General features: G+C 41.3%; 1 long non-coding RNA gene across 3 annotated transcripts in view; it reads right to left on the bottom strand.

Annotated features, from left to right (window-relative positions):
* Positions 1-1027: 1027 nt before the first annotated feature.
* The window catches only part of LOC134733445 (uncharacterized), a 50017-nt gene continuing 25992 nt past the window's right edge, over positions 1028-25052 (bottom strand). For 2 of the 3 annotated variants that reach the window (XR_010116898.1, XR_010116899.1), the window contains 5 exons: positions 23162-23367; positions 22641-22737; positions 21716-21780; positions 19691-19747; positions 11944-12601 (listed from right to left, as the gene is read on the bottom strand). This is a non-coding gene — a long non-coding RNA (uncharacterized lncRNA). Of the gene's footprint in view, positions 2350-11943; positions 12602-19690; positions 19748-21715; positions 21781-22640; positions 22738-23161; positions 23368-25052 lie in introns of those variants that run through there. The other variant, XR_010116897.1, reaches the window with a different exon arrangement.

The raw sequence follows: 25052 nt of genomic DNA, 5'->3' as shown, positions 1-25052 counted from the left end.
GTGGAAAAAGCCAAAGACCTCAGAGGGGTGAGGCCAAAAGGATCTGATGTGGTGCCTAAGGAGTATTTGATGCAGTCCGCCCCTTGCGCCACTCAGATTCAGTTGCACTCTCTAATGTTTCTAGCACCACAGTGAAAATATGGAGCTGCCTTTAAAAAATTTATTTTTATTTTTTATTTTCTTAGAGAAAAAGAAAATAAAAAATGCGGTCGCCCTGGCTGGAGCGCAATGGTGCGATCATGGTTGACTGCAGCCTCAAACTCCTGCCTCACTTCTTGAGTAGCTAGGACTATGGGTGTGCACCACCATGCCCAGTTAATTTTTAAGCCTCCGTTTTTGTTAGAACAAGATAGTCTTGCTTATTCCTTAAGAGAAAAAGTGTAAGTTCAATGTCATAGAGTTTATTGCAAGGTGTAGTCAGTCACATCTCTAAGAAGACTAAAGCAAGAAGATCAGTGAAGTAAATTGCAGTTCCTAAAGTTGTAGCTTGTCCTGTGATCGTAATTGATTTTCATCCTCTTCCTGCTACACCATCCATTCTAGAGTTCCCTTTTACTCAGCCATCACTGAACTGGCCTGGAGGATTTGCCTGGTGGTTGACTCAAATTTTTATCCTTAAGGTATCCAGGCTTCTAGGTTGCCTTGCTTTTACTGGGCTCTGGTACTTGCTATTGCCCATTTATCATTCTCACTGGGCGTGGAATTCCCAAGAGATGCCCCAATGTATCTCCTGGATTCTAAACATACTCTTTCCTGCCCCATTGTGTAGAAAAAAAAAAAACCGTAGAACTTCATGTGAATCAGGGTGAATTACTTCCATGCTAATATAACTCCTTTCCATGTTTGCTGGTCCACCGCAAATGACTTGGTAGTAATTATAGCTCCAAGTTCAATGGAACCCTTATTGTGTCCTTTGGCTGAAGTTTTTCCCCAGAGAACTGAGACTTCTAACCTGGCAGTGCCAAAGTTTGCAAGGAAGGGAAGCATAGATTCTATAAACAGGACACTGGGAGGGATGGGGAGAATATCCATTTCTACTTGCACAACTGGGTTTCAAGTCCCAGGCATTCAAGCTATGAGGGATGTAGTACTCTATATCCATCCATGGTTCAATGTGTCTAGCACATTCTAGAGGCAAGTATCCCAGAACCATGGGGTTTTGAGCCTAATCTGGCTCCTTACCTAACAGACCATCATTCTGTTAAACCAAATGCCTCTGAATGAGGGGGTGTGTGATAAGAACTGCAGATGCTCTGGTCATGTCATTTTTTGGTATCTCCATTGCTGTTAAAAAGGTTCCTTAATCTAAGGCAATTTTGTACAGGGTACCAAGTCAATAGTTCAGGCATTCTATGAGGCCTTGGTTCGTGGTTCTTATACAGCGGTACTACAGGTGGAGGAGGCAAGTTTATATCAGGAATTGATAGCAATTCTGGTAAAAACTGTTAGGTTTGGAATTAGATTTTACCTTACTTTTGAAGGTAATAAGTTAACCTGTTACTATTTTATGGATTCTGGCAGAAGATACAAGACTCTTAGATCAGAGACAAAGACTTTTTACTCCCAGCACAGCAAGCAGCATGATATATGTCAGCTCCCCTGTCTCCAAGTCTCATGGGGGTATGATAAAGGGCACAGATAGATGTAGTAAGTTTGTATCACAACTGAAGAATATTCAGCTTGGGGAACCATCGTTTTATAGCAAGCAATAAACAAACCTTCTCTTTGTCTTGGAGGGAGATATTACTTCATCTCTCAAGGTTGATTACTGCAAACACACCTTGATAAATGACTTGGCAAGAGCTGTGAGGGCCTTGCATTCTTGTCATACCCAGCAAGAACATGCAGGGAGGCTTAGAGTCCACAGCAGTTGCCTCTCCTAACAAGGACAAATCCTTGCTTCCTCCAGGGCAGAAGGGGCCAGTGTTATCAACTTGCCACCAGGTGACTTTACGGTCTCCCTGAGGAATGGTTCCATGTTGAGGGCTCAGCATCCATTACTGCTGCTGGAAGGTCAGGCGATGACCAGTATCAATAACTAGATCAGACTTGGCAAGAGGGTGCCCAAACACTGAGGCAATGCAGTCTCTATCCATGGGCCCATTTTGCAAGCATAATGGTGGCCAAAGGGAGAGCCTGGCTGACATCCATAGGACAAGTCTTCTCCTCCTGCTGGCTGAGTGCCACTCTGCAGTGGATACTCTGTTGGGTGTTTAGGGGAGGGGCAACGATCCTTGTGGTTTATGTCCATTCACATTGGTCCATCTATATGCCTTTTAGCAAACTGCCAATCTTGCTCCTTTGGAGAAGTTTACTCCTGGTGAAAAACCAATGTGTGAGCTTTCAGGCCTGTCCAGAGGCAATGACAAAGAATCTAGCTGGCAGGCCTCAGGGGCAAAGCTGCCCTCCCTATCCCAGATATGAAGCAGAGCCCATGCACAGCCACAGCACTTGCATGGCAGCTTCTGAAGGGAGATGCAGCAGAGGAATCAGGGTCTTCCCATGCTTGAATTCCTACACCAGTCCTTCATTCCAGGTCTCTCTATCTGAGGCCTTGGGCACAGATCCCCTTCAGATGCCTTATTATGAGGGAAGAAGGAAAAAACCTTGAAAATGCATACCTTTCCCCGCTGACTCAGCATCCAGTACTTTTCTACTCCTCACACTCCCCTTGACCCCAGGGTTTATAAACTGCTGAAGCCTTTTGTTCTGAGCTCCCTAGCACTGAGATGATGTCCATATCTGTGCTAATTCACCTGACCCTTGACCTGCACATCATTCCTTGGCAGAAGATTGCTCAGGGTGGTCAGCACTTTCTCTTCTTGTACTATGGCAGTAAGAGATTAAAGGCCTAGCCCTTTCTGCCTCTCTTGACTCTTTTTGGATTGTTGCTTTAATTGGCTACTCCAATACCTGGTAGCTCAGCTCTTTCTTGGCTCAGCCGAGGCTAACACCCTCGAAGTCAAGCAAGTTTTCCACTGTCCAGGAGGTCATATGTATCCTTACCTTAGGCTGTTTTTTTAATAATTGAAAGCTATAATCCCATAGCACCTACCATCTGTATCAGCAAAGAAAAGAAAACTACTCAAGGTATTTCAAATAGGAAGTTCAATGTCAAGAAAACAGTGGGAAGGGCAGGGGAGCCCAGTCACTCTTGGCTCTCAGGAAATCAGGAATTTCAGGAGTTGTGGGCAATCACCACTGACTATCTCAGGTGGCTGTAACACAGAGGGGGTGATTTCTAGGACTCTGAATAAATTGCAAAACTTCATATCTGCCATCTCTCAAAGGCCTGCCTGCCCACTGCAGTTGGAGCAATAATGACCTCCCTTTCTCTCCTACCTGTTAAAGCTCATGTGAGTGCCTCTCAGTGGTGGGACCTAAACTGGAATGTTGTTGACAAGACATAATGGAAGTGTAGTTTTCAGGCTTCCGGATCTTGTGGACAGGGCAAGTCTAGAAGGGAGCAGGAATGGTATTGTTATACCTAGACGATCTGGCCCAACATATCATATCACAATTGTGTGTCTTTCTTCTGTCAGGAACAGTTTCTCACATCTTTATATCCTTGGTGCCTTGTGCATTGATTGGCATGATGTAGATGTTCACACGCAGTGTGCTTAGCCCACTAGCTTTCAAGGAGTCACAGTCCTGAAATGTAGCTTTCTCAAATGTTTTAGTAAATAATGAGTAGTTTTAAGACACATTTTTTCCTACTATCTTATTTCTAAGTCTTAAAGCTTAATAATGTTTTCTATAACAATAAAAACTTCCAGTCACTCTCAAGCTATCATCCATGGCCCTCGCTGTGCTGCTATTTGTTTCTGTACTAGTCAATAGGAAGGGAATGAAACAGAGTATAGCTCTCTACTGGAAGAAAAAATTATTTGGTCTCATTTCATTCCCCCCAAAATGCATCAAACTATAGTAACTCAAAAGTTACAATAACAATAGGTACATAAGTAATATTTGCATAATGCTCAAACACTTGTACAAAGACTTTCTCCTTTCTCTCAAACCAACCCTGTGGGGAAGACAATATTGTTCACACCATTTTATTAACAAAAACTGCCTTGATAAGTTGAGATACCTCTTTCTCTCCCTACTTAACAATTTTTAAAACCATGTTTAAGCATTTCATGATGTTTCTGTCTTACATTAGCAGGTGCATAAACACTAGGTGATAGAAGTGCAAATTATTTACTATTTTTGGCCATGAAATTGAAAAATATTAAACAGATTGGCAATATCAAGTGTTGGGGAAGTGTGGGAAAAAGGCTCTCTGGTGTACTACTGGTGCTAACAGAAACAGAATTTTGGGTAGTCATTAAAGCAAAAACAAAATAACCTTTTCTGTAACATTTGTTCTTTTATGAATCAATTATAGAGAAAACTCTCATTTGTCAGAATGAAACATGGAAAAGAAGGTTTCCAGGTGCCCAGTGAAGGGCAGAGCAGTGCTCACAGTCTCAGAGAATGGGGAAGTGTCTCTATGGCAAGCAATAGAAAAGTGAGTATTGAAATATGATATTGGCATACTATGTAATGATTAAAAAGAAGAGGTAGATCAATGCATTAATATGGCAAGTCTCCAAGATAAAATGCTGAGCGAAAAATAAGCAAGTTGCTGGATAATAGGTAAAATGTTTTATATACACACATACATATATATTTAAAAATCTATAATTTTTTCATATATATTTATATAGACATTTATATTTTTATTTATGTAATATATTTACTATATTATATATTTGTATTCATATATTTATATATCATTATATGATATATGTCATATATAAGTATATATTGTATGATATATATAAAATATTATAATATAAATATTATCTGTAAATGTATAAAAATATAGGTTTGGAGGAATAGCCACACAACTGAAAACAATGGTTAAATTTATGAAAAAGAATAAGATTAAGAAAAGTCAGGAAGAAGGCATTTTATATAATTTAAATTGTTTACATCTATGTGTTGACATTTAAAAGTAATTCATATTCTTCACAATGATGCATATTCATATATTACTTGTGAACTTAAAATGATGAGAACTACCAAGAGATTCTGTTCCTTCATTTGAGAGACTGGAGAGGAGGGATCATTTATGCTGCTCTCTTGGTAACTCTCATGAGTCCTGGTTCCACTGTGGTCAGGTCACCCTGACAGGGCGCTTTAATGTTGGCCCACCTGGCAATGTAACACTAGTTCTCTTGTGCTCCAGCCTCACATGACACTGTCCCCAGGATCTTGAACAGAGGGGCAGAAGTCAGCTTGCTCTTGCTACATACTTCTCAGCAAAGACTAACTTCTGTGGTTAAAAGTACATCCAGCATACATTCCAGTTTATCTTGGAAACTCTCTCAGAGTCTGTTGATGAGGGTCTTGAAACATCAGGAATGCCAACAGAACTGGCTCCTGCTAGTGAAAGGTGCTGAGTCTCAGCCCTTCTCCTTTTGCCATCTCTTTGGGTTACCAGTGGCATGAGACTAGAGATGTATGACTGGGATAATTTGGATAAGGCTCTAACCCAAATTGTCTTAAAGTCTCCTGCTGATGGCCGGGCGCGGTGGCTCATGCCTGTAATCCTAGCACTTTGGGAGGCTGAAGCGGGTGGATCATGAGGTCAGGAGATCGAGACCATCCTGGCTAACACAGTGAAATCCCATCTCTACTAAAAATACAAAAAATTAGTCAGGCATGGCACCTGTAGTCCCAGCTATTTGGTAGGCTGAGGCAGGAGAATGGCGTGAACCTGGGAGGCCGGAGCTTGCAGTGAGCTGAGATCCTGCCACTGCACTCCAGCCTGGGTGACAGAGTGAGACTCTATCTCAAAAAAAAAAAATTCTCCTGCTGATACACTCTCAGGAATCTGCCTGCTAAGTGGCTGGTTTGAAGCTGTGGTAGTTAATGTTAGAGTTTTGATACTATAAAGGTACCCTGAATCATTCTGGGGACTATAGCTCAGTCAAAATTTTCACACAGTTACTCTTATAAAAATCATATTCATCCTTCAATAATGATGGTTTGTCATTTTTAATGAAAACAGTATCAGGTCTCCTGATAGTTTTCCAGCCAATTCTTTTTTATGGACCATGTCTAAGTGTATTATTGTTAAATGAATCCATGCTGTATAGAGTCAAAACAATGCAATAACTACCTTCTCTAATGATTTCATTTTCCTATAAAAGGCATCCTTTATTGATAAATAATTCATACTAATAGCTTGTATTTCTTAGGCAGGTTTTCAAATTATCATTTAAGCATTTAGACACTGGTCAGTCTGGGACCATATAGTACAAATAACAACATTCCAAACTTAGAGTGGAGGTGGGACAATAAATTCCAGGTTATAATGTAGCTGATGGCTCAGTCCATCAGCATCCAATTTTATCTTTCCTGATAGTAGCCTACTCTATACTTAGCAAAAGAATGTCTCATTGCCTGTGTGGCAACTGACTCATGAGAAGGTTTGTAAATCCATGGCATATCGCTTGCCACCTCCACCAGCTGGCGTCCATGGGGTCATTGCTAGTTGATCTTAGTGCTCTTTCTAACTGAGCTATATATGCCATCAGAATCCTTCCCAAAAGATACTGTAAGGCAGCCACCAACCATTGGTGTCAGAACATGATGCTCATTTTGTAATAGGTTTATCCTATTATGGATAATATCCCATTGTCCTATTATGTTATTGGCTGAATTGTGTCTCTCACAAAAATTCAAGTGTTGAAGTCCTGATCCCTAGTACTTTGGAATGTAACTGTATCTGGAAATAGGGCATTTAAAGAGTGACTAGAGTATGGGCCCTAATCCCATATGATTGGTGTCCTTTATAAGAAGAAATCTGGATACAGGCATATAAAGTTGGAATGCTTTATGAAGACACAGGGAGAAGACAGACATCTATCAGCCAAGGAGGGAGGTGAAGAGCAGATCTTTCCTCCATAGCCCTCAGACACCTTGATCTCAGGCTTCCAAGCCTCCAGGCTATGAGAAAATAAATTCCTGTTTTTTAAGCCACCCAATCCATGGCACTTTGTTACTACAGCCAAGCAAACTAATATAAGTCTCATAAACAGGACAAAAGTAGAGGTAAAACTGAAAGTGATTCAGAAACTTCTTGATTTCTATGATAAAAGAAAGGAATCCTTTGCAATTTGCTTATATGCACACTCTTAAGTTAATATTATTCCTTAGTATTGAAGTATAAGCTATTGGTGATACTCTACCGTTATCTGGCTTGTTGTAAGTTCCACTACCATAGAGTAAAGCTGCTGTAAAAAGGAACATAGTTTCATGCACATTATGGAATACTAGAACAGATCTGGAAGGCAGAAATTGAATTCGTATAGTGAATCTAAAAATATGAAATGGCTGTGTGGTAGGCAGAATAATGACCTCCAAAGATGCCCAGCCTAAACCTCAGAATCTGTGATTATATTGCATTACATGGCAAAGAGGAATGAAGGTTGGAGTTGGAATTAAGGTTGCTAATCAGCTGACCTTAAAACAGGGAGATTAACCCAGATTATTGTGGGTGGTTCCAGTGTAATTACAGGGTCCTTTAAAAGTGGAGGAGGTAGGCATATGAGAAAGTTGAAGTGCTGAACTATGAAAAAGCTCAACTCACTATTGCTGGCTTTAAAGATGGAGGAAGGGTCCATCAGCCACGGAATACAGGTGGCCTTTTGAAGATGGAAAAGGCAACGAAATGGATTTTTTTTCCAGACCCTCTTAACAGGCATGCAGTCCTGCCCAGACCTTGATTTTAGCCCAGTGGAGACCTATGTCAGCCATCTGACCTAAGATAAAGTTATGCTATTTTAAGCCACTAAGTTTGAAATAATTTGTTATGGCAACAATAGAAACTAATAAAAGCTCCCATAATTGACTTAATCTTATATTTGCAATGCTAATGCTAATTTCAGAGAAATTGGGCAGAAGCTGATTTGCTCATGGAATAGTTGCAGCTGTTGTTCTGTTTTAAAAGTAGGTGTGTCCTAGATGATCTGCTCCTTATTTTATTCTCACCTTTACTCTCCAACCTTTCCCCTTTGTCCTGTATTTCTCATTCTTTCACACCAAAGCACCAGCAGCTTGGTTTCCTTCTTTCTTTTTTTTTTTTTTTTTTTGACACGGAGTCTCGCTCTGACGCCCAGGCTGCAAGCTCCGCCTCCCGGGTTCACGCCATTCTCCTGCCTCAGCCTCCCGAAGAGCTGGGACTACAGGCGCCCGCCACCACGCCCGGCTAATTTTTTTTTTTGTATTTTTAGTGGAGACGGAGTTTCACTGTGTTAGCCAGGATGGTCTCGATCTCCTGATCTCGTGATCCACCCGCCTCCACCTCCCAAAGTGCTGGGATTACAGGCGTGAGCCACTGCGCCCGGCCCTGGTTTCCTTATTTGTTTTGACGACGTTACCTTTATCCAGTCACCTAGACTCAACTCTGAAGGCAACTTTGACTCCTCACTCTGAGAGGGAGTGAGCGAAATGGAGAAAGACACACAGGCTGTGAAAACGAATAGGACCGGGGGTCCCTGTCCTATTCGTTTTCACAGCCTGTGTGTCTTTCTCCATTTCGCTCACTCCTTCCTTTTCGCTGCCATCACCACAAGGGTCTGCTTTCGACCCTTGATTCCTTTCGCTTGTCCACATTTCTTAACTGATCGTATGGCCTTCAGTGTCTACACATGCCAATTCTTTTCTCCCCATTTTGCCAGAAAAATCTTAATATACAGAACTAATGATCTCCTTCCACTCAAGGCTGTTTATCAAAGCTTTCTAAAGTGAGTCCCTAATCTCTCTCTCCAGCATCCGCCTACACATGCCTTAGGCTTTAGACCGGTGGATCTCAACTGTGGTACACAAGAGGTTCATGTGAGTAGCTTTTGAAAAACACTGATTCCCTGGCCCAGTGAATCAGATCTCTGGATGTGGGGCCCAGGAAATTGATACTTAAAAAAAATTCCCTATTTAATAATAATGTCTGACCAGGACTGAGACGCATTGCTCTAGCCAGGTGGTCACACACTGTAGTGTGCATCAGAATCCCCTGGAGGGGTATAGACATGCAGGCTGCAGGGTCCCAGCCCCTGGACTTCCAATTCATGAGGACGCAGGTGAGACATGATAGTTTTCCTTTCTTTTTTTATTTAATTGTAATATAATTCACATACCATAATGGTAACCCTTTCAAAAAGTACAATTTAGTAGTTTGTAGTATATTTACAAGGTTCTGCAACTATTACCACTATCTAATGCTGGAATATTTTCATCACCCTAAAAGACACCCATAGTAGCCACTTCCCATATCTCCCTGTCCCCAGCCCTCAGAAGCCACTAATCTACTGTTTCTCTCTATAAATTAACCTATTCTGACATTTCATATGAAATGAATTACATAATACGTGGTCCTTTGTGGCTGGCTTCTTTCACTTACTACTATGTTTTCAAATTTCATTCATGTTGTAACATGTATCATTATTTCATTCCTTTGTATAGTTGAATCATATTTCACTGTATGGGTATATCACATTTTATTTATCCATTCATCAGCTGATGGACAGTTGGGTTGCTACGAGTTTCTGACTATTATGAATAATGCTATTATAAAGATTCACGCACAAGTTTGTACACGGGCATAGGTTTTCAATTCTCTTGAAATACATGCCTAGGGGTACAGTTACTGGGTCAGATGTTGAAACCTGAGAATTTGCATTTCTAACAAGTTCTCAGGTGATGCTGAAGTAGATGCTCTGGGAATCACACTCTGAAAACCACTACTATCCCCAAACTGGACTACTGACCCTGCCCTCAAATACCATGCATTTTTTACATCTGTGCTTTGTTGGTCAGTTGGCTTGAAGTGCTTTCCTTCTCATCTCCACCTTGTGACATCCTATTCATTTTTTAGGCCCATCCCCGAGGCTACCTTCACCATGAAGTCTATGCAACCATTATCTGTTTGTGTATTGTTCATGTTCCCCTGACTGAATTGTAAGCTCCTGTGTGCACTGCTGTGTTTGAATCACTTTTATATGAGAGCCCTGGCCAGGCACGGTGGCTCATGCCTGTAATCCCAGCACTTTGGGAGGCCAAGGCAGGTGGATCACGAGGTCAAGAGATGGAGACCATCCTGGCCAACATGTTGAAACCCTGTCTCTACTGAAAACCCGAAAATTAGCTGGGTGTGGTGGCACGTGCCTGTAGTCCCAGCTACTTGGGAGGCTGAGGCGGGAGAATTGCTTGAATCTGGGCGGCAGAGGTTGCAGTGAGTTGAGATCGTGCCACTGCACTCCAGTCTGGTGACAGAGTGAGAATCCATCTCAAAAGAAAGAAAGCCCTGAAGCCTAGCAGAATGTTGGTTTGTTGTTAGCACTCATTAATCATATATGTTCAGTTGAAGGGAATTCCAGGTCTGACTTTGTAGTCTAATGAGATGACCCTAAAACATGTGACTTTACATTTCTCCATTTTTTAAAAATCTGGTCAATCCCAACAATTTTGTACCTCCTGAAATCTTTTTTTTTTTTTTTTTTTGCAAGTTCTGCCCTAGCTTGTCTCATGATCAGGAACCAGAAGGTCCAATGACAAAGATCCCTTAAGTTTCTATTATTAAAGGTATTTTTATGACTATTTCTTGGACATCAAAGTTATTGTAATCCTAGAGCCTAGGTCTCTGTGGAATGTTGGTTTATGACTGGGAAAGCAAAATTTGCCTTTCAATAGATTACTTCAAATGTAGGATGGCACATTTATTTTGCACACACCTGCCATTTCAAAGTAGTGTGCAAAATGATAGTGCATACGCACTTACGTGTTTACCTTCCCAGTTCCCCAGCATCCATACTGTGAGCTGAATCTTTAAAGTGGCTAGGAATTCTCCTCAGTTAGATCAAAATTCCCCTCAGTTAGAGCCCCCTTGTTGGTGCAAATAGTTCCACTACTCTCTCTTGATGGTACTGGAAAGTCTCCATTGTCACATTTGACCTTCTGGAAAGTCAGGAACCGCTCACATTTCCTGTTGCCTAATTTCCTGCTAAGGCACATAGCACTGAAGAAAGGCAGTGTGCTAGTTTCACCCTCAACCATCATTAAAGACCTCTTCCAAGTCTTTCACTCCTTTTCTCTGCCTCCGGGAGTCACACTTTCTGCCTGCACAAGGGTTCTTGTGAACCTGCTCACTCTAGCCATCTTCTATCACATCTACCTGTAACAGAGTCTTTTTCCAATAATATTTTGTTTATATTTATTAATGAGCTAGGAAAGATAGAATTTCCTGCTTGATATGACTGTAGTACATCTTTAAAAGAGAGAAAATGAGGGAACATATTCCTTTTTAAAAAATTAAGCTTAAAAAAGCTAGGCTGATTAAAATTCTAGAAGCCAACACTTAGAAATGGAGTAGAAAATGGTTTGATAATAACATATCCAGACATAAATAAGGCAGTTTAAAAATCAACCAGTGGGAGTGGGGGAGAAAAAATAGCTGACCTAAGTCACACTGGGAAGTGGTGCTTTGATGGGAAACTATAAGACTAAGGACGAAAGGAATTGTACATAAGCATTGTATTCTAGTTGGCAAGGTTGTTTCTCATGAGGGCATAAGCTAATTCTGAAACTTCCGTACATGTGTACTGCAATTGAACAAACAAAAAATGGATGGCAGATTATGGGATCCAGGGCTTTTCATTGTTGGAGAGAAAGGTTACAGCTGAGTGAGGAGAAAGGCTGCAACGAACCATGTTGGATTAGATCTGGAGACATCAGAATGAACTAATATCTAGCTTAACATAGACGCAGATGAATAGATACAGAACTAATTACAGATATGCATGTATATGTGGGTTAGTGTGTATGTATTTTCTAGCTCTGTCTGCTGAAAGGGCCTATCCATGACACCCCAGCAACAGCAAGCACACCTATCATCCAAATTCTGGTTTCTAATGTCGTTCTCCAATATAAGGAACTAGAGTTCTTGAGAGAAATGACTGATCCTAGGGCTACTGGAAAGAATACACAAGATAAGCCTGGAACATCTTGTCATGCCAGAGTGTAAGGCAGTGCTCAAAAAACAAAACAGTGGGGGCTATGTCAAACAATGGGGATGTGCCAAAGAGACACAGGAGCCAACCAAAATAGCTCCCGATAGCCAAAGCCGAACAATTTTGTCAACAAAATAAATAATAAAATACTGGATTATAAAGTATAAAATCCATGACCATACTGATAAAATATGTGAATTAAGAAATAAATGCAGAAGACACAAATGAAAAAAATCAGTGAACTACAAGTTTCATTCCCACTCGCACATCACCTTGCAATTCCTCTCCTGGCCTCACTCAGTGTCACTCACCTTCCGACTTGTGCTCTCACCCAGTGCTGCCTCCAGTACCTTGATCATGTCCCCAGTCTCCTACAACTCTTGAGTTTATCACATGATGATTATCCTACCTCCTCGCCATAGAGAAAACTTGCTCCTTCTTTCCAGTATATGATGCTTCTTTGTGGTCCTCTCTGGTGTGGACTGTGTACTCACCATTACTCCTCTTACCATTAGGCAAGTCAGAATTTTTCTTGTTTTCCGTTCCTACTTCATGCAAAACCAGTTTCCCTTTGTCATTTTCATGTACCAAATATATTAGTTCCCAGCACAGTTACTGACAATATATTTCCTCATTTATCATATTTCTTTCTAGCTTGTCTCACCATCATTATCTCACCAAATCTACCCAGAGGTAAAGAGGATTTGGTGAGAGCTTGTCTCACCAAATCTACCCAGAGGAAAAGAAGTCATTATATGAAAAAGATACTTGCACACACATGTTTATAGCAGCACAATTTGCAATTGCAAAAATATGGAACCAGCCCAAACACCATCAATCAACAAGTGGATAAAGAAATTGTGGTACATATATACCAAGGAATACTGCTCAGCCATAAAAAGGAATAAATTAATGGCATTTGCACCAACCTGGATGGTATTGGAGACTGATTCTAAGTGAAGTAACTCAGGAATGGAAAACAAAACATCATATGTTCTCACTCATAAGTGGGAGCTAAGTTATGAGGATGCAAAAGGTGGTAAGGATGATACAATGGACTTTGAAGACTTGAGGGGAAAAAGGTGATAAGGGGATGAGGGATAAAAGACTACAAATTGGGTTCAGTGTATACTGCTTAGGTGATGGGTGCACCAAAATCTCACACATCACTGCTAAAGAAATTACTCATGTAACCAAATACCACCTGTTCCCCAATAGCCTATGGAAATTAAAAAAAACTACTAAAAAAAAGTCTATACCTCATATTTTACAGACTAGAGTAAGGTTTAAATAAATAAATAAATATATAAGTATTCATCTCATTTTATATACTAGTTCAATTCTTTGTGCTTTTAAAGTCTAATTACATTAACCTTGACTTCATTTTGGTAATGCTGAACCTCATGATTTTTCAGAATTGATCCCTATTTAAAATCTGTAACTATAATTTCCTATTCTTTGACCATAACTTAATCAGTCTCATATTATTTCAGTTTTTTTGACTCTCTGAATCCCAAATTCCCAAATACTTGCCTCTTCGACATCATTTCAAACTCCACTTCTATGACCCTTTCATTTTATTTTGACCTATCAGACGATAGGCTTTATGCTCCCCTTTTCTCCTGGATCCCATAGCCTCTCTCTTGATTATACTTTTGCCCAAATTCTCAACTTTTTTGCCCCTTTGTCCTTCCATGACACACTGTAGAATATCAGCCCCGGATCAGTCCAGTCCTCTTCCTCCCTTGTTCCTCTGCCCCAGTTCCATCACACAGTTGGAGAAAATCACTCAGTCCTTAGACTGGTGTCTCTGCAAATTTTTGGTGTTTATTTCCTTCTCAAACACCAAGAAATCATTCTCTGCTGCTCTAGTTGTCATTTCCTTCCATTCCCCCTGTTGGCACTTACTAGTTGGGTGACATGAATAAATATCTTAAGTTCCATTTCCTCATATGTAAAATCTCACTAAGAATACTTCAGAAGGCTGTGTCAGGGGCTCAATAAGATAACACACATAAAGGACACATCCATGTATTCAGTGCACAGCAGGTGGTTCTGCGTTTAGCAGCAGCGGTAGTAACAATGGCCTCAACTTTTACTACTAGCAGATTCTGTTTGCAATTTACCGAGAAAACAAAGCCATCACACAGAACTTTATTTTGTCCCATTTACAAACATGTCTGCACCTGCACCTAATCCCTTCATTTCTCCTCTGTCCCAGAAGGTGACCCGTTCATGCCTGTGCCCAGAGCCACACCCTTTCTACCTATTCAACAACTTGGCTCCATTAATCTTCCATTCTTTCCCCTTCTGGCAGGGGAGCCAAGACTGGCATTAAGCATTCCTCCCTATGGAAACTAAGGAGAATCTTTGCCAAAGTTTGAGTTCTTTTTTAGTATCTTGTCTCAAAATTTCTCTGGTGTAACTAAGAGATTATAATACTGTGCCTTATTGAAGCCATGCAGAAAGAAATCTTAAAAGCTCTAAAAGCTAAGAATATCTTTTATTCTTCTTTATAAGTCTGACCTTTGAGAATTAATGTTTGCCTTGGGAGATGTGTGAACCTGGGCCCACAGATATGGGAAAGCCAATCAGGAGATCTGACATGGAGAAGGCCCAGGCCCAATCCTAGCCATGCCTGCTCCCGCTCTTCCCAGACCACACTCTTGAGCACAGCTTTGTGTTTCCTTCTATACAGTACAATTTCCACTTTATTCCTCCAGTTTTTCGTGATAGAATGGCATATACATCCACGTCGTCAGGTGTGGAGCTGCCGGAAGAAAGGAAGAAAGGAAGGGAGGGAGGGGAAATTCTGGAATAAGGAATGGTGAGTTTAGGGTCATTCAGGCCTGGGGATCTGTTATGCAGCTGGGGAAAGAGATCATAAGCATACATTTCGGAACAATAAATATGACTGGTACTATTTGAATCTATGGCTTTTACAAAGAAAAGAAGGCTGAGATCTTAATTCTCCTTGGGAAGACCAAAGAGGCAGGGTGGAAGTTGTGGTTCCCCTCTAGTCTTGCAGAAGGAGGAGCTGGGCAGAAGAGGCTGTGTCTAGGAGCTACTGGCAGGGGCTCATGACGGACTCTGGAGGAATAGGGAGGAGCCCAGGACATAGAGGAGCAGTTCCACGAGGATGCTCAGTTAGATCTGAGAGTTAAAGTCATGCTCAAAAGGGTGGAGACCTGCAGATGGGCCCCATAAATGGGTTCCATTAATTCTTGACTGTGCATCTCGTCTGTCTCTCTCCTTTCCTATGGAGTCTGGCTTACTGAAGGGATAATCCACACATGATCATCAGCTCATTACCATCTGACATTCTCTGACTAAGCTTTCTCATTTACATCACCAATACCTTCCTTCTATACTATAAACATAGCAGGCATTTCAGCCTATATTTTTCTCTTCGTACTCTTTGGCTTCTATGACATATTACTTACTTCCTGGTTCTTCTCTTGCTACTTGGATCACACCTACTTGGCCCCCTTCCTGGAAATCTCATTCTCTGGCCTCCACTTAAATGTTGATGTTGCCCAGAACTCTGTTCTCAGCCTTCTTTTCTTTGTAAAAGCCATAGATTCAAATAGTACTAGTGATATTCATTGTTCTGAAATGTATGTTTATGATCTCTTTCCTCAGCTGCATATAATGGATACCCAGGCCTGGATGTCCTTAAACTCAGTATTCCTTATTCCAGAATTTCTTCTTTCTTTCTTTTTTTGAGATATGATGTCAGTCTGTCACCCAGGCTGAAGGGCAGTGGTGCAATCTCAGCTCACTGCAACCTCTGCTTCCCAGGGGCTTAAGCGATCCTCCCACCTCAACCTCCCAAGTAGCTGAGACTACAGGAGTGTGCCACCACATCTAATTTTTTGTATTTTTTTTTGTAGAGATAGGGTTTTGCTATGTTTCCCAGGCTGGTCTGGAACTCCTGGACCCAAGCAATCTGCCTGCCTCAGCCTTGCAAAGTGCTGGGGTTACAAGCGTGAGCCACTGCACCCAGCCCCAGAATTCTTTATTTCTGAGAATGACATTGTCATTCTCTGACTCAGGCAAAGCCTGAAGCATAATCTTAAATTTCTCTTCCTGCTCCCTCCTTATATTCTCTTCACCCATCCCCCATATTCAATTGTACCCATTCTATCCTTCTAAATGTCACTCATATTTTTCTCTCTATCACCATCATAAGGGCTAATACTGAATAATCATTAAGGGCAGGTATTATACCGTATATCATCTTGTTCCTAGTGCAAGAATATTGGCACGATTTCACTATATTTTATAGAATATATGAAAGAATGAATAAGGGAACAAACAAATAAATAGATGGACCAATCAATTCAAGTTCAGTCTTTCTGATTTTAAGAAACAGAGACGTTTGTAACCTAGGTTAAGTGAAGTACAAAGGAAGGTAGGGTATCTTAGTTTAAGGAAACACACAGCATACAGGGAGATAAACCAAAACGCAAAATAAGAAACAGTAGGCAAGCCAGTATTCTGTCAAGGCAGCAGTCTCTAGGAACCTCAACTCCTGGAGTTTCTGAAACTTCACTCTAATTCTCCTCCATTTATAGGAGTCTGCTATTTTCCGGGAGTGGGGGGGTCTGCTCTGTTTGCCTCTCAGTACATCTCATTTATTCCTTTACTCAGCATATGTTTTTCCTGCATACATCACTGAATCTGCCTACTCATAGTTTCTGCTTTTTCATTGCTGTTTGGCCATGACTTGCTATGATCACAACATAACCTCCTACCTTCATCTAAACATCACTCCAACTTTAGCTCCTACTGTCTGGTTCTCTCTGTACTTCCCAATTCAAGTCCCCAAGGGCAAGAAATGGATGACCTGGCTCAGTTTTAAAATGCCATTCCACTGATTAACTGCTCTTGAGCAATTGTCCAACCCAGTCCACCATGTTTGGTAATGAAGAGTCCCATGATCCAAACCATGGCTGGAACAGTAGTCGTGGCAAGGATTGTGAGAGACGTGGAACATAAACACTCATCATGTTGCTCCCGGGGTTATCCAAAATAAATGAATTCTTACCCCGAAGGAGGGTGGGAAGGGGCTCACTCAAGGTAGTGGGAAATACTGGGCTAAAGAAGCCAGCAGAGTCGAAACCCACTGAGGAATGTTAAGGCTACGAATGCCAGAGTGGGACTCCAGAGAATCAACACATGCTCACATGCTTTGTGGGGGAACATAGCACCATAGCTATGCTTTTTTTTTTTTTTTTTTTTGGGACGGAGTCTTGCTCTGTTGCCCAGGCTGGAGTGCAGTGGTACGATCTATGCTCATTCTAACTTTCGCCTCCTGGGTTCAAGCAATTCTCCTGCCTCAGCCTCCTGAGTAGCTGGGATTATAGACACCCACTACCATGCTGGCTAATTTTTGTATTTTTAGTAGAGACAGAGTTTCACCGGGTTGGCCAGGCTGGTCTCGAACTCCTGACCTCAAGTGATCTGTCTGCCTCGGCCTCCCAAAGTGCTGGGATTACAGGCATGAGCCACCATGCCAGGCCCACAGCAATGCTTTTGGTGGGAAGGAAGAGCAAGATTCGAGAATGTCCTAAGAATATTATTTTCCAACTCTAGGTTACACAGCACAAAGGCCCAGAAGCAAAACAGACAGTTTTTGGGAGCTGATTTCTTTGCTTCCAGGCTAGCCCCCACTGTGGCTGCCATTTTTAGATTTTAAGTAACATTTTCCCTGATGATAAAAATGCTTACTTAAAAATCTGGAAAAATAATTAATTAAAAAATAAAAATTAGTGGTATTTTCCCTACGTAGCAAGAACCACAGTCACAATTTCATAAAATTTTGTAGTCTTTTTCTCTATGCATTTTTTTTCCTAAAAGGTTGAGGTTTTATATTGTGATTTTTTTTCTTTTTCTTTTTGAGACAGAGTCTCGCTCTGTCACCCAGGCTGGAGTGCAGTGGTGCGATCTTGGCTCACTGCAAGCTCCACCTCCTGGGTTCATGCCATTCTCCTGCCTTAGCCTCCCGAGTAGCTGGGACTAAGGTGCCTGCCATCACGCCCAGCTAATTTTTTTTTTTTTTTTTGTATATTTAGTAGAGACGGGGGTTTCACTGTGTTAGCCAGGATGGTCTCGATCTCCTGACCTCGTGATCCACCCGCCTTGGCCTCCCAAAGTGCTGGGATTACAGGCGTGAGCCACCGTGCTGGGCTGATTTTTTTCTTTAGTTATTATGCCACTAGTAAAATAATATATTCCCTAAAAATATGGTTATAAAAATATTCCATTATAGGGTGGTACCATAATTTATTTCACCATGTCCTATTGGTAAGGTTTAGATTGTTTCTGGTTTTTCACTTTTATAAATTAAGTAGTTCAATAGAAAATTCTTAAAAGTGGCCAGGTGCAGTGGCTCATGTCTGTAATCCCACTACTTTGGGAAGCTGAGGCAGGAGGATCACTTGAGCTTGGGAGGTTGAGGCTGCAATGAGCTGTGATCATGTCACTGCACTTCAGCCTGGGCAACAGAGATCCTTCCTGTCTCAAAAACAAAACAAAACAAACGAACAAACAAAAAGCAAAAGAAAATTCTTAGAAGCAATAGACCACATTAGAGGGTAATATTTTTTTAAAACACATATTTTGTCATATAGTTTCTCAATCTAAAATTTTTCAAAATTTAACCTTTGCCTTTAGGATCAAGTTTCAATTCCTGTAGTTAGCAAAAATAGGATGCTTCACGGTCTATAGACGTTGGCTTATATTACTCTTCTGCTTAGAACCCTTTCCTCCCCATGTTTCTCCATTACTAACTTGTCTCATCTTCTAAGATTCAGCTTGTTCGTTTTCCCCGTGAGGAAGCATTCTACCCCTACCTTCCAGTTTGCATTCCATACCTGTACCAGTTTGCCAGTTTTGATTGCATTCAGCTGCAAGCCAGATAAATCCTGACCTACACACCTGCAGACAAACAGAGGCCGCTTCTGGTATTGGTTCAACGACTAAAAGATGCTAGTGCTAGTGTATCAGTGATTCTTTTGGCTTTTACCTCATGGTTATACAGTGGCTGCATCAGCTCCAGGCAGTTGCCTTGAGCTCCAGGGACAGAGGTTTTACCACCCTTGCATATGCTTTCATTTTTTCCTTTGTTAAACATTAAAAGCAAAAACTGCTTTGGAGGCTCCCAGCTGATTTTAGCTTCCCTCTCTCCTTGAGTAAAACTGTCTTCTTGCCAGGCGTAGCTTTAAGGGGAGCTGGGGAAGACAGCACTTGATTTTCTAGTTGTTATCTTGGAGACGACAAAGGGTTTGAGAAAGCACTGGGTTAGCTGATAAACAGTATCTGCAACAACGCATGCTTTCTGGGCTCCTTCCCTGTGCTCCCTTGACACTGCTGCTAACTCTTTCTCTCTTTCCAGACTATAAGCCGCTTGAAGTTACAAAGAGTATTTTTCAGTCCTGTTTCCTGAGCGCCTAGCATGTGCCTCAAACGCATTACTTAAGACATATTTTTTAATAAATGAACTACCTTTAGAGAGCATCCACACTGCACCCTCAATGAGCAACTTAGCATGTCAGGGGAAGAGGAGAAGCACCTTCCCCTAAGCACATTTTCCAAAAGCGGCAACAGTATCATAAAGGGAATATACTGACCTGGGAGTTGTGGAGTTGATGATCGAAGGGCGCCAGCAGCAGCAGCCTGGAAGAAAGCTACACAGAGAGGTCAGCGGTTCTCAAACTTGGCTGCACAGTGGAATCACCTGGGGGAGGTTTTAAACATCCCCATGCTCGGGCCTCACTCCTTAAGCCCAGTCTTTTCAATGATGTGCGGGAGCTGGCTCATTCTGGTTGCAATTCTCTTTCCAACTCTGTATTCAGTGACATCCTTCTGGTAGCTTAAAATTGGCCACAGTGTGACCGGGCACGGTGTGGTGTCTCATGCCTGTAATCCCAGCACTCTGGGAGGTCGAGGTGGGCAGATCATGAGGTCAGGAGTTCAAGACCAGCCTGGCCAACATGGTGAAACCCTGTCTCTACTAAAAACAAAAAATCAGCCTGGTGTGGTGGTGGGTGCTTCTAATCCCAGCTACTCAGGAGGCTGAGGCAGGAGAATCTCTTGAAACCGGAAGGCAGAGGTTGCAGTGAGCAGAGATCTCACCATTGCACTCCAGCCTGGTGACAGAGCGAGACTCCATCTCAAAAAAAAAAAAAAAAGTTGGCCACAATTTGATGTTTGTAGTATAGCAATTGACAAATAAGACAAATCACAAATCAGCCCCCACTCCCACTTCCTCCCCTAAGAGCCAGGCCAACAGCACACTGCTCTTGGTATTCTTAGACACTCCCCAGATGTTTCCAATGGACAGCCAACTTTGAGAGCTCCGGGTCAAAGTCAGCTCCTCATCTGGCCTGTAGTGTCCCGCCAAATGGTATCTTGGGTTCTTCCTTTCCCCCAGTCCTGCCTTTGGGTTAGCATCATTGCATGGGCTAATTGAGCTTGCCTCTAGGGAGCCAAGTGCAATATAGAAGAGAGAGTACAACTGTGGCTTCATTTGTAGCTATTATTGAGTTTCTTTGAATACAACTTGATTTTCTTTTAGAGCTAGCCAAATCTCTTTCAGTATACCTTTAGGGTTGGATCTATGGGAGGCATGCTATTTCGTTGAAGGAGGTGGGAGAAACTTTCAATAATGTTGTGCAATTAGGAACCCTAATTACTCACTCTTGAGATTGCAGTTTCTCATTCGGAGGCATAATTTTCTATGGTGTAATTTGCTAGGTCTGACTCCCCTGGCTGGATCTGATTTGAGTAAAGTGGGCACCGCCCCATCCGAGGGTAGTCTCACTATGGCTACCACACATCAAACTTACTTTCCTGCATCAAAAAATCACACTATACAATGCCCAGCTTCATTACTCTCTCATAGGCCAGATTAGTCATCTTTTGCTTGGTGAAGCAGACTGCAGCATTAGCTCAAAGCAAGCTACCGCCACCACCACGTGCTGTGCAAATCTGGCTGCACAAACTTTGACTCAGCAAATTTGCAATGCCCCATGGGACACCTAGAAATCCCAGGGACAGAGAGGACCCTTGAAAAGCCAGGAACTGCTCTTTTTAAAAGTCGTGCTGGGCCCTAGAGAACACTCAAAGCTAGAGGGCAACTTTGATCTCTGCCACGAGGGGGCAGAGGGAAGCTGGAAGGGCTGTTCTGACTCACATTGGAGGTGGGAGTCCAGTTGGGATTTATTCCAGGGAGAGGACAAGGGCAAATGAATGGTCACAGTTGGGTGTACATACTGTGCGGCTCATTGGGAAAGATGGGCTGCCAAGGGCAGTTGATTTCAAATGCTTTAAAACTTGATTTCTGTAATAGCTTTGTTGCTCAAACACCATCCTGAATAACTTAACAGGAAATTGTTCTTAAAGTGCTTTTCTTATCTGAACACTTTTTTGTGATTAGGAAGAATGGAAACTTATAAACTTAAGAATTAAGGTGTACTGTGCAGGGAAAACATTAAAGTAGAAACTTCTAAAGAATGTCTTAGTATCAATAAATGAAATAGATGTAGACATTGACTAGATTATAGAAGTGAGGGAAATTTATAATACTAGCCAGCGCTTTATAAACAGTATCACACCCCTCTCATCAGCTCCCAGGCAGAGGGTGGAGAACTCACCTCGGTAATTCAGATCTGCTGCAAGATTGGCCCTCAGGGAAAGGGTCCCTTCTCTTCTGTCTTACCTGCCATCAAAGGATCAGGAGTTTATGATTGTATTTCTTTATTGTTTCTTGACTATTGTTTCTATTTCTTTTTTTTCTAGCTTTTATGTTCTTCATAATAAAATGAAAATACCACTCAGGTTATTAACTCTTGGTGTTTTTTTTTTTTTTTGGCAAATCTTTTTATAGTGTTACTGTCTCTGCTGAATTTCTTTAAGAGGGTATCTTATGTTGGTTAAATATCGTGAGCTAATTTTCTCTGCAGAGTCAGCTGGATGAAGTACTCATTTCTTTTGCTCCAACCTGGTGGCTAGAGTGGATTGCTGAAATAGACTCTTGGAGAAGGCAATACTACAAAAAAAGGAATATGATCATCTTCTTGCTTTTGTTGGGGTTCGCTTGACAGTATCCCTGGCAGGAAGTGATGTGCCTGAATCTTTTCATGCCTCTGCCTACTGTAGGAAAGCCTTGTTTCTGAGAACACTTTCCCCCTCCCCAACCACGTGGTCACAGACAATCGTGAAAGACTTAAATTACGTTTGTGAAGTTTCTTTTCATATGGGTGTTTCACCGTCAATATCCTTTTTACCAATCCCTAGGCCGCTCCTTACTCTATCAGTGGCAGGTGTTAAAATCTGTTTACTCTTTCCGAAGACTTTCGAGTGAACCACACCTGTGTCTTTCAGTGGTGCTCACAATGATGAAGTCGACCTAAACAAAACTGTGAATCTGGGAAATTTTGATTTTAACATTTTCAAACTCTGTTTTCTTTTTTCTTTAATGATTTACCTTTCAAACAACTTTCTATTTTCCTAAATTATTCCCCTTGTCAAAAATAAAATGTTGTGACAAAATCATTTACACTCTGGTTTTAAACTTACCCATATCATTGGGTGAGGGAGAACATGATGGTTAAAAGCTCTTTTATATCGGGAGGGAGACGGTTGCATGAGAAGAGAAAATCTAAAGATGTGATTTCTGTAAAAGCAATATTAATTATGACAATTATGCGGCCGGCTAAGAAGTTATACCTAATTACCATGTCATATGCATTATTGATGATACATTGTTAATGACAGCTAATTTTGCTGTACAGTTTATTTCATTAGAATCGTGTACTGCATATGCATGCTTAACCTTCAGAGTTTATTGCTCAAACCAGCAAACTCACAATTTTAAAAAACGTAAGAGGGAGACCACTTTCCGGCGTTACATTCTAAGAGGGCGTAGATTTCCTGCCCTTGCTACTCCAAATGTGATGCAGGATAGGCAGCAGCAGCAGCAGTATCACCTGCGAGCTCGTTAGAAATGTAGAAGGTGGGACCCCACCCCAGACTCATTGCATCAAAATCAATGATGTGATTCACAACAAAATTTGAGAAGCCCTCTGTCAATAACTGACCTTAAATAATTTCCTAAGGGAGTTGCCAGAGGAAGGGAGAGTACACAGAAGTCAGTCACTGCTGTAGGACTCGCACAACCGAAGTGAGCCTGCGGCTGGTTTCAAACAGGACTTTTCAGCTTTGCGCCTACAGCGTCCCGTTCTATAGGCGTAAGGTGGGCTCAGTAATCAGCGTCTTTAACAGGTTCCCTCGATAGCTGGGATGCCTGCAAGTTTGAGATCCACGGTCTGTGCCTACTTCTTGACAAAGAAGGAAGAAGGATGGGACGGAACTGCAGCTGGAGGGTGGAAAGGACGTTCAAAGCAACACATGAGGCTACAGAGTGCAGAAAATGTGGTTAGTTCCTGTGCACTCTGGGAATGTCTACATTTACAATTGAAATCAAATGATCAATTTAAAAAATTACTCAGGTCAAGAATGTATGTTTAGATTTTTGAAGTAATCTGGCCTTCAGTGACCCCGAGTCTTAAATGAAAACCATGTATTACAGAGAAACACCCACAACGTGCAGCCCTCACTCCTATGCAAGAAGCTGTGCTATAATTCACCAACTAAATCACCTCCGCCACTGGGTGTCAGTCTTTAGCTAACATTTTCTGGACTATATTCTTATATTGTTTGTAATATCCTTGCTTAGGCAGGACCAAGATAATTTGTGGAAGATGTGTCTTTGGGAAAATCCTGCGAAGCTGTCTTCATTTTGAGCAGGACTTAGTGACACCCGGATTTTTTTTTTTCCTTCAAAGTCAAGGCTGTGTATCTGATACATATGTATATAATGTGATAACTATTTTTATGTATAAATGAAAACTATGATTAATATTAAAATATCAATTTAAACAGGAAGAAAGTTTGGTTGGAGAATATATTTTACAGATTCTTTTATATGATTCTATCTAATTGGAGTCCATTATTAAGTAATTTGCTGAAAAAAGTCAGAGTATCATTGCTAAATTTAAAGGCAAAATGGCTCAAAAAATCTCTTCCTTTCTCTCAGTTTTGATGCATTGCTCTCCAGGGGCAATCAATGCCTTCCCAGTGGCCCCATTCAATGGAATTTTATGTAGAAAGGATTTCATTCTTACATTCCCACCCCAAATTTCAGAACAAATTCACTCATTCATTTTTAAACCCTTGTGACGATGAGGCATGGTTGGTCACCCGTGTTTCTTTAAGGTTCTGAAGGATAAATACTTAATATTTGAAGGTATCTGGGTCCATATTTGCTGAATACAGCATAAATATGAAGTCATAGAAAGAACAGCTCAGCTAATGGTGAGCCCAGAATCTGATTCACAGTTTTTAAAATTATTAACCCCACACCCTTCCCTGCCCTAGCTGGCCAGGAGCAAACCATCCTTCAGGGAGGTATAATTTAAGGGAACATGCTTCATATTAAGGAATATGTCATAGATTCATCTAAATGCCCTTGGTGAGATATTAATGTGTTTAAATACAGTTTTAAATGCAGTCTGATTTATACGTTTGTATGATTTGTAAAACTCTGGAATTTTGCTAATACACTCTAATAAACAGTAAAAATCATTGTAAAAAGTAGGTCTGAATTCTTCCACAGTCTCATTAATTATATGAACCTTTGAGAAGATATGAACCACCTGGAAGCAGAGTGTAACTTTTGTGTAAATGTGATCTGTTGAGAGAGCTACATTATGTAATGTCTGAAAATCTATTGGAAATATAAATAGGTTGGTATGGCTTTCCTTCAGTATCCACGAGGGATTGGTTCTGGGCCAATGCAGGCCAACTTTGCATCCAGGCTACCTCCTCCATACCAAAATCCTCGGATGCTCAAGTCCCTGATGTAAAATGGCATCGTGTAGCACTGCGTGGCACATCGTATCTCAATTTTGCGCTCTCTGTAGGAAAGTA

The sequence above is a fragment of the Symphalangus syndactylus genome, chromosome 2 (genome assembly GCF_028878055.3).
Source record: "Symphalangus syndactylus isolate Jambi chromosome 2, NHGRI_mSymSyn1-v2.1_pri, whole genome shotgun sequence".
In the NCBI taxonomy this organism is placed as follows: domain Eukaryota; kingdom Metazoa; phylum Chordata; class Mammalia; order Primates; family Hylobatidae; genus Symphalangus; species Symphalangus syndactylus.
This window is presented reverse-complemented; position numbering and strand designations above follow the sequence as displayed.